This window comes from Megalobrama amblycephala, linkage group LG22 (genome assembly GCF_018812025.1).
Source record: "Megalobrama amblycephala isolate DHTTF-2021 linkage group LG22, ASM1881202v1, whole genome shotgun sequence".
Lineage (NCBI taxonomy): Eukaryota > Metazoa > Chordata > Actinopteri > Cypriniformes > Xenocyprididae > Megalobrama > Megalobrama amblycephala.
Window position 1 is genome coordinate 16,164,377 of NC_063065.1, and position 15,445 is coordinate 16,179,821.

General features: G+C 36.1%; 1 long non-coding RNA gene across 2 annotated transcripts in view; it reads left to right on the forward strand.

The window, feature by feature from the left end:
- Nucleotides 1-9,681, forward strand: part of LOC125258402 — a 43,224-nt gene extending 33,543 nt beyond the window's left edge. For both annotated transcript variants that reach the window (XR_007182603.1, XR_007182604.1), the window contains one exon: nucleotides 8,357-9,681. This is a non-coding gene — a long non-coding RNA (uncharacterized LOC125258402). The remainder of the gene's footprint in view (nucleotides 1-8,356) is intronic.
- The last annotated feature ends 5,764 nt before the right edge of the window (nucleotides 9,682-15,445 follow it).

A 15,445-nucleotide genomic window follows, 5' to 3' on the forward strand; every position in this document is an offset into this window, starting at 1 on the left:
AAGAAGCACCAACATGGAGCTGGAATCTGAAGGATCTGGAGAGATTCTGTATGAAGGAATGGTCTCTGATCTTTTGTCAGGTGTTCTCCAAACTCATCAGGCATTATAGAAGAAGACTCAGAGCTGTTATCTTGGCAAAAGGAGGTTGCAAAAAGTATTGAATAAAAGGGTGCCAATAATTGTGGGCAACGTGTTTTGGATAAAAAACATTTATTTCATTTATTTCATTATTTTATGTGATTTTCCCCCCACTTTCAATTCTTTTCCTTCAATGAAAGGTTAGATTTTTGCTAATTTTATGAATTAAAGATCAAAAGGATAAACAATGCAGATTTATTTTTACAGTCATCTTTGATCATATTTACCAAGGGTGCCAATAATTCTGACCACCACTGTAAGTATAATTTTTTTCACTCTCAATAAATAAATTATAATAAAAAAGTATATATACACTATATTGCCAATAGTACTGGGACACCGCTCCAAATCATTGAATTCAGGTGTTCCAATCACTTCCATAGCCACAAGTGTATAAAATCAAGCACCTAGGCATGCAGACTGCTTCTTCAAACATTTGTGAAAGAATGGGTCGCTCTCAGGAGCTCAGTGAATTCAAGCGCGATACCGTGATAGGTTGCCACCTGTGCAATAAGTCCATTCGTGAAATTTCCTCACTACTAAATATTCCACGGTCAACTGTTAGTGGTATCATAACAAAGTGGAAGCAATTTGGAACAACAGCAACTCAGCCACGAAGTGGTAGGCCACATAAAATCACAGATCAGGGTCAGTGCGTGCTGAGGCGCACAGTGCGCAGAAGTTGCCAACTTTCTGAGAGTCAATAGCTACAGACCTCCAAACTTCTTGTTGCCTTCAGATTAGCTCAAGAACAGTGCATAGAGAGCTTCATGGAATGGGTTTCTATGGCCGAGCAGCTGTATCCAAGCCTTACCATCAACAAGTGCAATGCAAAGCGTTGGATGCAGTGGTGTAAAGCACGTCACCACTACACTCTAGAGCAGTGGAGACGTGTTCTCTGGAGTGACAAATCACGCTTCTCTGTCTGGCAATCCGATAGACGAGTCTGGGTTTGGCGGTTGCAAGGAGAATGGTATTTGCCTGACTGCATTGTGCCAAGTGTAAAGTTTGGTGTAGGGGGGATTATGGTGTGGGGTTGTTTTTCAGGGGTTGGGCTTGGCCCCTTAGTTCTAGTGAAAGGAACTCTTAATGCTTCAGTTTACCAAGATATTTTGGACAATTTCATGCTCCCAACTTTGTGGGAACAGTTTGGGGATGGCCCCTTCTTGTCCACCAGTGCACAAAGTAAGGTCCATAAAGACATGGATGAGTGAGTTTGGTGTGGAGGAACTTGACTGGCCTGCACAGAGTCCTGACCTCAACCCGATAGAACACCTTTGGGATGAATTAGAGCGGAGACTGTGAGCCAGGCCTTCTCGCCAACATCAGTGCCTGACCTCACAAATGCGCTTCTAGAAGAATGGTCAAAAATTCACATAAACACACTCCTAAACCTTGTGGAAAGCCTTCCCAGAAGAGTTGAAGCTGTAATAGGTTCAAAAGGTAGGCCAACTCCATATTAAACCCTGAGGATTAAGAATGGAATGTCATTAAAGTTCATGTGCACGTAAAGGCAGACGTCCCAAAACTTGTGTGTGTGTGTGTGTGTGTATATATATATATATATATATATATATAATGCTGAGTTATTTTTATTTTGAGTGTTTTTATTTTTTTATTTATACAATATTATAAAATTTCTGTAGAGAATGAAAACTTTTAGTTAGCCCAGAACCATCCAAAACAAAGACCATACTATAGATAAAATCTCTCTAGGTATGCAGTGAGATAAATCAGCTGAATTTACTATTTAATAAGGTGGGTAAGGTAAAGTAAATAAAGAAATCTATAGTGGAATGATCTGACCTTTCAGTTTCAGTAGCTGGAAGAGAATGGTGGCACAGGGGAAAAGAGTCGACTATGAGTGAATGGGCTGAACTGTTCCAAGGTCTCCAGTTTGGTCTTCAATCCTCCGCTGGAGGCAGTAGCCCGAGGCACTGTCTCCACCCAGACTCTGCAGCGTCCTCTGAGTCTCCTCCACTGACACGTGCCATGGAAAAAGAAATAAAACCCATAGAAATATAGAGAGGAAGAGGCATAAGAAGAGAGTGAGTTGCGCTATCTTCCATCGCTGGCATCAGAAGATGGACCACCCACTCAACACTCGTCTCTTTCTCCTGTCCCAGAGGTTTTCCCCAGGAAACTTCTGTCACTTACAATCAGAGTTCATGAAGGTAGTCGTGCTGCAGAAGTGTTTGCTCAAACCTCCGCAGCTTACCTCATACCTATTTCTGATCCCAAAAAAAAAAAAATGTCCTTTTACTTTCAGAGCAGCTCTGATCAAACATGAGGGTCGTCAAATCTCTTCAGTCATCTTAGAATCATTTTAAAGACTGTTGGAATTTTGGAAATGCCCTTTGAAATACATGTTTTCATGGAAGCTTGTTTCCACCATGGAATAAAATGAAGCAAAAGATAATTGTGGCTTTTTATCTCACAATTCTGACAACTTTTTTTTTTTTTTTGTCCTATAAGACTAAAATGACATTCTCACCTGAGTTCAGAGGATATTAAAAATATGAGTATCGCTCTGTAATAAGATTTTATATGTTAAAATTAGTTATTTTTTAAAATTAGCTACAGTATCTTGGTTAATGTTCATTTATAAATATATTAATACATTTTCAACATTCCAATGTAATTTAAATGGACATTAATGTATTGTGATGAACATGAATTAAAGTATGTTTATAAATGAGCATTAAACATTAATAATAAAGTAATTGGTAGTTCATGATACTTAATGCATTAACTAATAAAATACTTATTGATACCAAACAAAAGTTTAAGGTTAGGTTTTTTTTTGTTTGTTTGTTTTTTTAAGAAATTAATACTTTTATTCTAACTGACAGTAAAGACTGGTTACTAAAATATTTCGTATTCATTAAATAATTTAAAAATGTATCCCGATTTCCACAAAACTATTAAGTAGCACAGCTGTTTTTAACATTGACAATAATAAGATTTTTTTTAGCAGAAAATCAGCATATTAGAATGATTTCTGAAGGATCATGTGACACTGAAGACTGGAGTAATGATGCTGAAAATTATAAAATAAATTTAAAATATAAAAGTATTTTAAATAGAATATTTTAAACTGTAAAAATATTTCACAATATTACTGTTTTACTGTATTTTTGATCTTTCAAAAACATAATATCATACTGACCCCAAACTTATGAACAGTCGTGTATGAAATCCTAAACCAAAAAATTACACAAAAAAAAAGTAGACAATATGACTTCTCTTCCATGATGGCTCTGAGAAAAAAAAGATACATTTCACCTTAGCATGTAGCAATAGGTCACATGGCACACAAGAGCCAATGGCATTTGACATCACACTTTGAATGTCTAAATGAGTGTGAGATTTGAGTGGAGAGGATGATTAGCTATGAATAGTTATGTGAGTTAAATGGAATGAGCCACAGTTTTAACATTCAAAGATAAAAACTACTTCTTTCATGACAGAAATCATACACTGTAAAAAATGACTGTGATTTTAACAGTAAAAGACTGTAAAAATGCTGCGGTGAAAAAACGTATATAGTACGGAAAATAACTGTAATAGATCTAACGGTACATTTAATGTAATTTTACGGTAAAATACCATTAAATTCACAGTTTTTGGAAGTATTCATTGTAAAATTTACAGTGAAAAACTGTAAATTGACATTCCCACAATTCCCTGCGTGACACTTCACATTTGATATATTTTCATTGAAATAACTCTGTTTCTTCTTAGTTTTTCTCATTTTTTTCAAATGTTCATTTTTTTATGTTACATCTAATGTTGTTAAATTAATGTTTATTGCATTTTTAAAATTTCATGCATGTTACCATGATGGTGTTTAGTGTGTGTGTGAATGACACTGTGTGCACCTTCTATATGTTAGTGTTGTCCTTCTCAGCTTGTGGAAAAGCTGCTTGTGATGAACTTTGATTCATCATGTGATTCTTATCACTACTGTGATTGGTGACTGTCAGTGTATTATAAAGGTACAAAACAGATTTTAGTACTTCATTAGGTTGGTAAATTAACATTATATCAGTTAATGAAATACGTTATTTTACTGTAAATTTAACATATTTTTTTTTTTTTTACGTTGCTACTGTATTTTTTACGGTAAAGTTCTGGCAACCACAGCTGCCGTTTTTTTACCGTAATTTTTACTGGGATTTTTTTTTACAGTGTAGAGTTTGTGTACAGTAGTGAAGTAAATGAGTTGAATATGTTGCAAGAGTCACAGTTGGTGGTGCAGGATTGTCCCTAGAGTGGCTTTCCTTATGAGAGCGTGAGAGTAGACCCTCGGCTAACTGCGGATATGACGGGTTGTAGATGTGTGTGTTTGTTTGCCTATTATGGGTCAGAGAGAATGGTGACCCTGGTCTGTACAGTTTGAGGCAGCTTTATGGCTGTTCACTTCTGTAAAAGAAGGTGTCCACAGAGGGCTATAACAGCAAAGACTGACTCAAAGTGACTGCGGCTTTCAGCCAAGGTGAGGCTGTGAAGAACAGAATGTGTGCTGAATAGACACTTTTGCCTCGGGATCTGTTGCTTCTTAGGTCTGACGTGAATTTTCAACACAAACCTTATTAAGGATAGATGTTATCTTCCAAACTCTGCCGAGCAGAGTCCCTTGCTACCTTCAAGTAGGACTAAAGAAACATCTTTTCCATTCTTAAACTATTCTTTTTCACTATTGTTTCTCTGTGTCAGCTCAGTTCTAGCCCAGCCTGTACTTCTGAAACTTTGTATTGAGGTATTTCCTGACTTTATAGGATGAATCCCTCATGTTTTTGTGTTCCTCTTTTGTGAGTCGCTTTGAATACAAATGTATGTTATAATAGTTTGCTATATTTTAAAGTGTTCTCAGTTGAAACAAGATGCGGTACAAATGTTTCAGAAAGTGAAGCATAAGAGGAAGAGATGTATTATGCAATTATTTGAGTTCTGAAGACTTGGAATGTAGAGTATTCTTTGGAACTTTAATTTTATTGAATCACTTTTCAATTAAGATGAAAAATTAATGTTAAAATATCATGAAAAATATTCACAGCACTATATCCCAAGTATTAATAATTTCAGAATATATGTATAATTTTTTTTTGTATATATATTATATATATACACACACACATGCATACATACATACATACATACACAACTGTTCAAAAGTTTAAAATTAGAAAGAGTTTTGTCGACAGAAATTAATATATATATATATTTTTTATTCAACAAGGATATTAAATTGTATCATTGTATAATGTACAATTGTATAAAAGTGAGAGTAAAGTTAAAATATTTCTATTTCAAATATGCTTGAACTTTCTGTTTCTTGAGCACCATATCGGCAAATTAAAATAATTTCTGATGGCTCATGTGACACTGAAGATTTTTGACATCACAAGAATAAATTACATTTTCAAATATATTAAAATAGATAAGTTATTAGGGGCCAAGCACCGAAGGTGTGTAGGAACCTGTTGTATCCTGTTGTATGACGTTCTTCTTCTTCTTCTTCTGTTTCCGCTCTGGTAGTCTATGGCAGCCCATAGAACCGCTTGCGGGAAAGTTATGAAATTTGGCACACAGATAGAGGACAGTCTGAACTGTCACTGTAGCAAATTTGGAGTCTCTAACTTAATCCCTCTAGGGCCACCAGCCGTCCAAATTTGCACTCACATTTATGCTAATTTTTTATCATGAAAATGTTTTCGCCATTTTGAATTTTTCGAAAAATCTTCTTTTTTGAACTCCTCCTAGGCCGTTGCTCCGATTTTCATGAAAATTGAACCAGATCATCTTCAGACCATGCCAACAAAAAGTTGGAAGTCCATTTGTTAACAAATTTTATGTAGTGCTTGCGAAAATAGACATAATGCTATATCTCCTCAATGCTTTATCGTATTCAGACCAAACTTTTTCCATGTCATCACAAGCATGACCTGAGGTTACAAGCTGCATTTTGATGCAGCGCCACCTACTGGTCTGGAAATATGAAAAAATGGCTATTTTTGCTTATAACTTCTGAACGGTTTGTCCAAAAATTATAAAAGTGGTTTCATTAGATTCAGAGTGTCATGGCGAATCGAATTTTCCCATATCAGCCATTTTGGGTGTCGACCATTTTGAATTTTGTCTTAAAATGCTGTATTTTATGAACACATTAGCATGGGTATTCGGCACCAGTACTCAAAAAAAATTGGGGCAGTGCCCCCTTGAGGTCAAAAATTATAATGAAATTTACAAAAATGCTAATAACTTTTTACTATATTAACCTATTGTAATGAATCTGTCTCAATAGATTTCTTGGGTCATGCCGAGAACATAGATACTAATTTTGCCATAGTCAGCCAAACTTCCTGTCCACCATTTTGTTTTTCTTTAAAAACCTAATTTTTCTAACTCCTCCTAGACTGTTGCTCCGATTTTCACCAAAATTGAATCGTATCATCTTCAGACCATGCCAACATGCCCCGATAATTGCTGCTTGCAGCTATATTTTTTAATTGTAATAATATTTCACAATATTACAGCTTTTACTGTATTTTTGATTAAATAAATGTACTTCTTTCAAAGATTTTTTTTTTATCAACCCCAAACTTTTTAATGTTATTGTGTGTGTATATTGGATATTATTTATGTGTGTGTTTGTGTGCTCTTTCTGTACTGATCTTTTCTGCTTTTCACAGCAATTTTTGCACTTTTTTACATGGAAAAAATAACATTTGAGTTTGAATATGAGTAAAAAAAAATTACAAACTATTATTGGTCAACTAGTCCTGTAAAGGTCTTTTTATTTGTATGCAAAAATCCTCTGAGAGCCATTTGATGTAACAGCACAGAGTCATGCTAATCAGAAAACCTTGTCTGTGAAGATCCTTGTTCTGTCTCTACGCAGAGTTCTTACTTCGTCCTTGGTTTGTGTTCAAGGTCAGTGCGGCTTTCTTCCTCTCTCACAGACAGGAACCAAGCAGGAAAGAGCTGAATACCATAGACACAGGTTATTGTCAGCAAGTGGTCTGCAAAGAAAGAAAAGAGGACACAGTGTTGTCATGAATAAAAAATGCTAAATTCATCAAAATTTTAGCTCTTTCTGTATAGAGATTTTAGGTTGTGACTTGATGTCAGTAGTGATGAGCGTGGAGTCTGCTGATGACTTCATGTTTGCGACATCGACTCAATGGTTGTATATTGTGCAGTTCACAATTATCCTTGTGGTTCCAGGAACTCTTGGGTTGTTTAACCTTGTGGACTGAACAAGAAACACATACAATTCCACGGACATGTGTCACGCTCATGTGTCATCCGAGACACGTTTTCTGTCAAAGGCACAGAGCTGTTTAATCCTCAACAAAGGTTTGGAGAATACGGAATGAAATTAACATTATTTTAAGAACACAAAATTGAATAAACAAACCCTGGAGCTGAATTACGGAATCTATTTACAGTGCGTAATTGGAATGGGGCGTCTAGACTCGAGCCTATTAGACACAGCTTAGCTGCCTTTTACATCTTTGATTCCACAAACTGGACTAATCTGGGAAAATAATGAACTCCAGGGAGCAAGTATCCACCTGAGGCAAATTTAAATCTCAATAAAGCAGAAAACAACAGAGGCTGAATGAGAAACACAGATACTGCAGACGCACACTGATGCTGCATTCATGCATACATGAGCGTGAAACATGGATCTGTTTGAATGAATAGGTGTGTGATGGTGGTCCATCACACTGAGATGATCAGGGCACTTTTGTCGCGGGAGTCAGAAAAGTTGTGCATTTGCCACAGATGACATTTCTTATTTGAATAAAACATTTTTTTTTTAATTATAGTAATTGTTTTTGAATTAAATATTGCATAGACTTATGATCTATTGTGGTTATAGCCCTGTAAAACAACTAAAAGCAAAAAAATATATATATATATTTTCTTTCAATTTATAAAAATTGTAATTGTAAAATTTAATAGATTTGATTATACAAAAATGGTTAGCTAATATAAAAAGTTTAATAAAAGCTGTGAAACTGTGAAAGACTTTATTGTAATATTGTAAATCTGATCAAATATGTTCAAATAAAGGCATATTGACTTGGTTTTACTTTTTTGCACCTTGTATGAACTGCACCTGAACAATTTAATTATTTATTTAACTTTGTAATTTCTTCTCTGTTACTGTAATTATGTAAATTGCTTTCCTTCTCTTATATTGCAGTTCACCGACAGAGGTGACAAACAAGTCAAGCGCTAATGACATTGAACATGTCCCATCCCAGACATCCCTGTGGGCCGCCTCCCTCTTGGAAAATACCAGGGTACATCTGGCAAATTGTAAAGCTTGCTTTTGACCTGTCTCTCACCTGCTGTTTCATAAGCCCTTCATGAACTTCATGTACAGAAACATTCCAGTGTTCCAGTCATTCCTGCTGGGTAAGATTTTTATAGTTTTATTACTTAAAACATGAATCAGATTAAAATTGTTCAAAGAGTAGGAAATAATTAAAAAGTACGCATTTTTGCACTTTCCATACATACACTCTTAGAAAAAAGGTACAAAAGCTGTTTCTAGGGCTGTACCCTTTCAAAAGTTACACCTTTGTACCCCTTAAGGTTGCATATTAGTACATATTAGTACCTAAAGTGTACATGTTTGCACCTTTTGAACGGGTACCACCCCAGTGACAGCTTTTTTCTGAGAGTGTAGGGTACGACAAGGTCCGTTATATGCAGCAGTTCTTTCTGGTTCTCGAATATGATTGGCTGATAACCGTGTGATATTCTAGTGATAACAGCACTCTTACCTTTTCACCATTTGTATCACTCCACTTGAAGCGACTGTCAATGGTGGCCGAGCAAATCCACCGTAATTTTTGCTTGTTGTAACCATGAACTGTCGTTTTAAGAGTTTTTTAGGCAAGAATGTAGTTGTTTAGACCTGAAATATGTGACTCATATTTAATCATAGTGCCTATTTTACAATTTGTTTAGACGTTTTTGTAGATTCAGTGCTCGTGTACCCGCTGAGAACAGCTTCATCTCAGCCAGTGCTGTCTCTTATAGTGGATAAACGTGATATAATTCTTTTTGGGTACATAAAGTGGGCAATCTTTGGTCTTATTAATCTAATTACTTGTTCCTGAGCAAATCTAATTGGGCTATGTTAAATTTAATAATTTAATATTAAGGCTATATATAACTTACATCCTGTAGAGCACTGCTTTTGTACTTTTGACTGAATTGTACAATTGTGTTTAGTTCCTATTGTCATTTATAATGGCTATTGTTGTTAGTTTAAACATTGTTGTTTAATAAATATTATGGTATATATTTGGTATTGAGAAAGGGTCCATTAGTGCATAATTTTGATTTAGTAAAACTTACATTAATACGCCATTAGATGTCGGCAAACTTTACAAGTGAATGAGTCAGTCGCAAGAGACTTTTAAATTGAAAGGGACTTTTGTAAACAAAGGACGTTGTTTTAGCGCTGTTATGGAAAATTCCCTTAACTGTAAAAAAGGACAAATACAAAGATCGCTTTCCTCAGCAGACATTCAAACGGATTTTTATATTATCTATATAATATTATAGACATCAACCTGAAGAATGAATGTTATATATATAACACTTTAGGGTGTGTTTTGTGTAGATTTTACAACAAAGCATTAACTTCCAGTAATATTGTTTCTTAACAGACACAGCAGAACATTCTTCTTAGTGCTAAATACAGCGGAAGCCCTACAAGTGAGATTTCAGATAACACACAGTGGAAGTCTACCTGAGGTCAATCATTTGAAGCATGCCATGACCAAATTAAATCCCGAGGGAAGAGTAATTGGGTTATGCCAGGCCGCGGCGCAGTGGCGGGATATATCATTTCCCTGGAAACGTGTTAGTCCACCATATTGGCAGATCGGAGAATTAATCCCTTCTTTCTTCTTAATCCTTTTCCTTATCATAAGATTATGAAAATCCTGATCCCCCTTCTCTCAGATATTAAACTGCATCCATAATACAACTCTAGGCTTAAAGAAATCAATGGCAGCTCTCTCGTCCGGTACTTGTGGCTCAAGAGCACTTTGTTTTGAGTTTTCTCTCAGTAATTTGTAATTCCGCACCTCGTTCTGCCACCCGAGACATGAATAATGTGTGAGGGGCTGTCCGACGTTGGCATTCTGAGTGCGCCAATCTGCTCAAACAGACACAAATTGGAAAATCGCTCCAGTCGAATTTTCATTCATTCAAGGGCTGAGCCTGGCAGGGTTATTTCCTTACCTCAGCTGCCTGTGCCGACACTCACTCCTTGCTGACACTCGGCTGTGTGTGTGTGTGTGTGTGTGTGTGTGCATGGCGGGTTTTGCTGTACATGACACCTGATATTGCACCAAGCTCATTTTCTCTTTTCATCCTTTTGTATCGGGGAGGGGGATGTTCGTCCTCCAGTGACCCGACTGACCTCTGCTCAGGTATTCACGTGTGTCTCTGAGCTGGGCCGAAAAATTCCTCCCCAGTATGCCATGAATCACAATGCAGCAGAGGCAATCTGAGATAGATTCAGTTCTGAGGGGGTATGAGAAATGAAAATGCGCTAGACATATATATATATCCACATATATAATATATCACCCCGCGTGCCTTGATCCAGCCCAGGGCACATCTCAATAGTGGCATTTTACATCCTAATTTCAGTTCAGAGTCTCTAGGATACATTAAATGATACAGTGGCCCTAGAGGTAATGTAATTCAGTGTTAAATATTTTGTCTTATAGTCTCTGCATAGTAAGATAGGATAAGTAATTGATTTCCCATCAAAACATTGCTCTGTTTGTTTGAGTATCCTGAACAGTAGCATAAACCAATGCATGGCGTGAGTTTGGGGTGGGACTATATATTGATTAGACCAAGGAAAACCTGTTCAGTCCTTATTTTTGCTGTTCTGTTTGGTGATGCTAATAGTGATGAAATTATGGCATTCATCTGTACACAAGAAAAAGTTGTGTTTGTGTGTGTTTTTGGTTGCAATTTATGTGTCGTTGTTATGTATGTTACATGTAATTACTATAGTAATAATTATAAATTATGCATAATTACAATGTAATTATACATTTAAGTACTGAGTAATAATAATTAACTACTTACTATAGGGTTAGGGTTTGGCTTAGAGTTAAGTGCTTGTAATTATGCATAATTCATAATTATAGTTACATGTAACGTGTAACAAGGATTTGTTTTTATATAAAGTACCGGTCAAAAGCTTAATTAAGATTTTAAATGTATTTGAAAGAAGTCTCTAATGCTCACCAAGGCTGCATCAAAACTGCAGTTAAACCAGTATTATTGTGGAATATTATTTAAAACAACTATTTTAATATATTTTAAACTGTAATTTTTTCCTGTGATGGCAAAGCTGAATTTTCAGCATCATTACTCCAGTCTTCAGTGTCACATGATCCTTCAGAAATCATTATAATATGCTGATTTGAATAGCTTGTTTCACTTACAGTACATCAAGCTTGAATTGTTTAAATCTAATAGCAAGAATGATAAAGTTCTTAATTATGTCACCAGTTAACTTGCCAATTTTAAATTGTATTGTATGTGTATGTGTTTCATTAGTAGGATCCATCCATCCTGTGATTTTGAGTCTTCATTTGATATGCCGCTGGAGTGCTACAGGTAGCTTTATTTCTTTTGCCTTTTTAGAAACTGATTAAATCTTAGAGATCGCAGAGTCATAGAACGAGAGCTCAGGTCGTAACTGGTGTTGAGCTGCCTCAGGAAAACGCTGCTTCATTAGCAGATTATTAGTCCCTCAAAATGTCATTAATTCTCTCAAGGCAGGATGACCTCTGGAATAGTCCCTCGTAATCCAGTGCGGCCCCTGACCATCCCTGAGATACGCCATTAACCCCTCTGTTGTAATTTCACCCCAGAGAGACCCTCGAAAGCACATATACGTGCAGCAGACGGAGTGCGTGGTGAAGTGCATTATCTTGTCGAGTTGTTTTCTTTCTATTAAATCTCATCAGTTTGAACAGGTGCAGCAGTCGGCGGTGTCAGATGAGGTCTGCAGATATCTCCTATCAAACACACCATGATCAAAGCTGAGCTCAGGATGGTGTGAAGAGACAGATAACACACACACATACACACACACAATGAACTTTCCCTCTCAACAAAGGAGATTAACTCAAAAGTGAAAACTAATTCAATCCCCTTTCACAGATTCTACTTTTAATTGGATCTCAAAACAATCCAATGCGCAATTTTTATATGCTTGTCCTTAAATTCAAATAATACACAAACTTCCCTGGATTCAGACACATCAAATCTATTCTAGTTAATTCAGGAGGACTGTGCATTTAAGAGCATATATGCATTTGGCAGTCATGTATCAGGGATTTCTTATGAACAATTTTTTTTTTTAAAGAAATTGAATCCTTTGTTATTGCTTTGACAATGCATTTATGATGATTTACACTGCATAAATATGAGCAGTTGAAGTACATTGTTTGCTAACAGTGTTATCAATTATTTACATTTTTCTGGATGTTCTTGCAATATATATATATATATATATATATATATATATATATATAAAATGTGTATGTATATACACTATATTGCCAAAAGTATTGGGACACCCCTCCAAATCTGTGAATTCAGGTGTTCCAATCACTTCCGTAGCCACAGGTGTATAAAATCAAGCACCTAGGCATGCCTTACATCTTACATCAAGTGCAATGCAAAGCATTGGATGCAGTGGTGTAAAGCACGCCGCCACTGACGAGTTCTCTGGAGTGGCGAATCACACTTCTCTGTCTGGCAATCCGATGGACGAGTCTGGGTTTGGCGATTGTCAGGAGAACGATACTTGCCTGACTGCATTGTGCCAAGTGTAAAGTTTGGTGGAGGGTGGATTATGGTGTGGGATTGTTTTTCAGGGGTTGGGCTTGGCCCCTTAGTTCCAGTGAAAGGAACTCTTAATACTTCAGCATACCAAGACTTTTTGGACAATTTCATGCTCCCAACTTTGTGGGAACAGTTTGGGGATGGCCCTTTCCTGTTCTAACATGACTGCGCACCAGTGCACAAAGTAAGGTCCATAAAGACATGGATGAGCAAGTTTGGTGTGGAGGAACTTGACTAGCCTGCACAGAGTCCTGACCTCAACCCGATAGAACACCTTTGGGATGAATTAGAGCGGAGACTGTGAGCCAGGCCTTCTCGTCCAACATCAGTGTCTGACCTCACAAATGCGCTTCTAGAAAAATGGTCAAATATTCCCATAAACACACTCCTAAACCTTGTGGAAAGCCTTCCCAGAAGATTTGAAGCTGTTATAGCTGCAAAGAGTGGGCCAACTCCATATTAAACCCTGAGGATTAAGAATGGGATGTCATCAAAGTTCATGTGCACGTGAAGGCATGCGTCCCAGAACTTTTGGCAATATAGTGTATATATGGGTCAATGACGTGATGGGTCATTTTTTTGTCCAAAGGCCTAACTAGCTAGCTAGCTAGATATCAGCCTGTTTGCATTGTTTGAAAATATCATCATTCAGTATAACCACAAGTGTTATTCGGTAAAACCGAAATTTTGGTCAAACCGAATGACTTTTTTTGGTGACAAATTTTGTCCATCTTGTAAAAAATGACAAAAGCAGTGTTAATTGATTATAAAAACCACATGATCTCATTGTTAACACTTAATAAATCTTCAAAATTAATTATATCTCCATTATGTTTTTTTTTTTACACTTTTAAAAACCTTATTCGTCAATGACTGTATATATATATCAGCATATTAGAATGATTTCTGAAGGAACGTGTCAGAACGTGGAAAACAGGGTTTTTTTTTTAGTTTAATAATATTTCACATTTATAATGTTTTTATTATTATTATTATTATTATTATTATTATTAAAAAAAATGCTGCCTGACTTGTTTCAAAAACAAAACAAAAATCTTACAGACCAAAACATTTGACCAGTAAAAAAACTTCAAAATCTCAGTAAAAAAGGTTTTATCAAAAGACATTTTCAAAGACCTAAATGTTTATTATCTTTATTATTATTATTATTATTATTATTATTTAGAAGTGGTAATGCGTGCATCTCTGCATAGTATGTAATGAAGTCATCATATCCACATTGATATGATTTATTGCCCTTGGGACCTTCAATCAGGCTTTAGTTCTTTAATAAAAATGAATGGACAAAGACAATGCCTCTTGATAAGCTTTTAAGTCATCTACAAAGTTTGCTTTGATCAAGGGAATAAGGCATATGGACTTTCTATTCAGCGTCTTCCAAATATAGGGGTTGTGGGTATCCTGCAGTGAGTCCACAAAATCTGTAATCCTCCCCGCTGATTCTGACTCCAACGACAAGCACAAAAGCCTCTTCCTTCTTAGTGCACATCAATATATCATGGCCTTAATCTTCATTAGCAGTTCATTAACAGTGTGAATGCAAATAAGCCAAACATGCAGTAAAAGTCTCAATAAGTTGGCATCAGTGCACTTTTAAGTAAATATAACGTATAATGCAATCAAAGGGTCTGATTTGAAGGAAAAATTGTGCCGTGGCATAAGAACGGTGTAATGACTACCTCTAAGAGGATATATCTTTGAGGTTTTTCTCTTTGAAGTCTAAAACCATCATCAAAAAATAATTCATTTAGCCATATTACATCAGTACAGTGGACCGACATGCTAGTTTAGTGGGCTAACTGTGTTTGTCTTGTAAAATACAGATTTAATGATTGTTTTGCCTAGCATAGATGAGCATGTAGTCTCGCTTACTGTCTAATGACTCATTTACACATTAATTTGCATGCTGATAGACTAATGAACCACTGTGGTTGGTGTTTGATGATTCATTGAGGCAGTGGTGGTCACCCCTTCCCAGAATAAAAGAAACAAGAATTTAAAGGGTTAGATCACCCCAAAATGAAAATTCTGTCATTAATTACTCACCATCATGTCGTTCCACACCCGTAAGACCTTCGTTCATCTTCGGAACACAAATTAAGATATTTTTGATAAAATCCAATGGCTCAGTGAGGCCTGCATTGACAGCAAAATAATTAACACTTTCAGATGCACAGAAAGCTACTAAAGACATAGGCCTACTGAAAAAGTTCATGTGACTACTGTGGTTCAACCTTAATGTTATGAAGCGATGAGAATACTTTTTGTGCAAAAAACAAAACAAAATAACGACTTTATTCAACAATATCTAGTGATGGGCAATTTCAAAACACTGCTTCATGAAGCTTCGAAGCTTTATGATTCTTTTGTT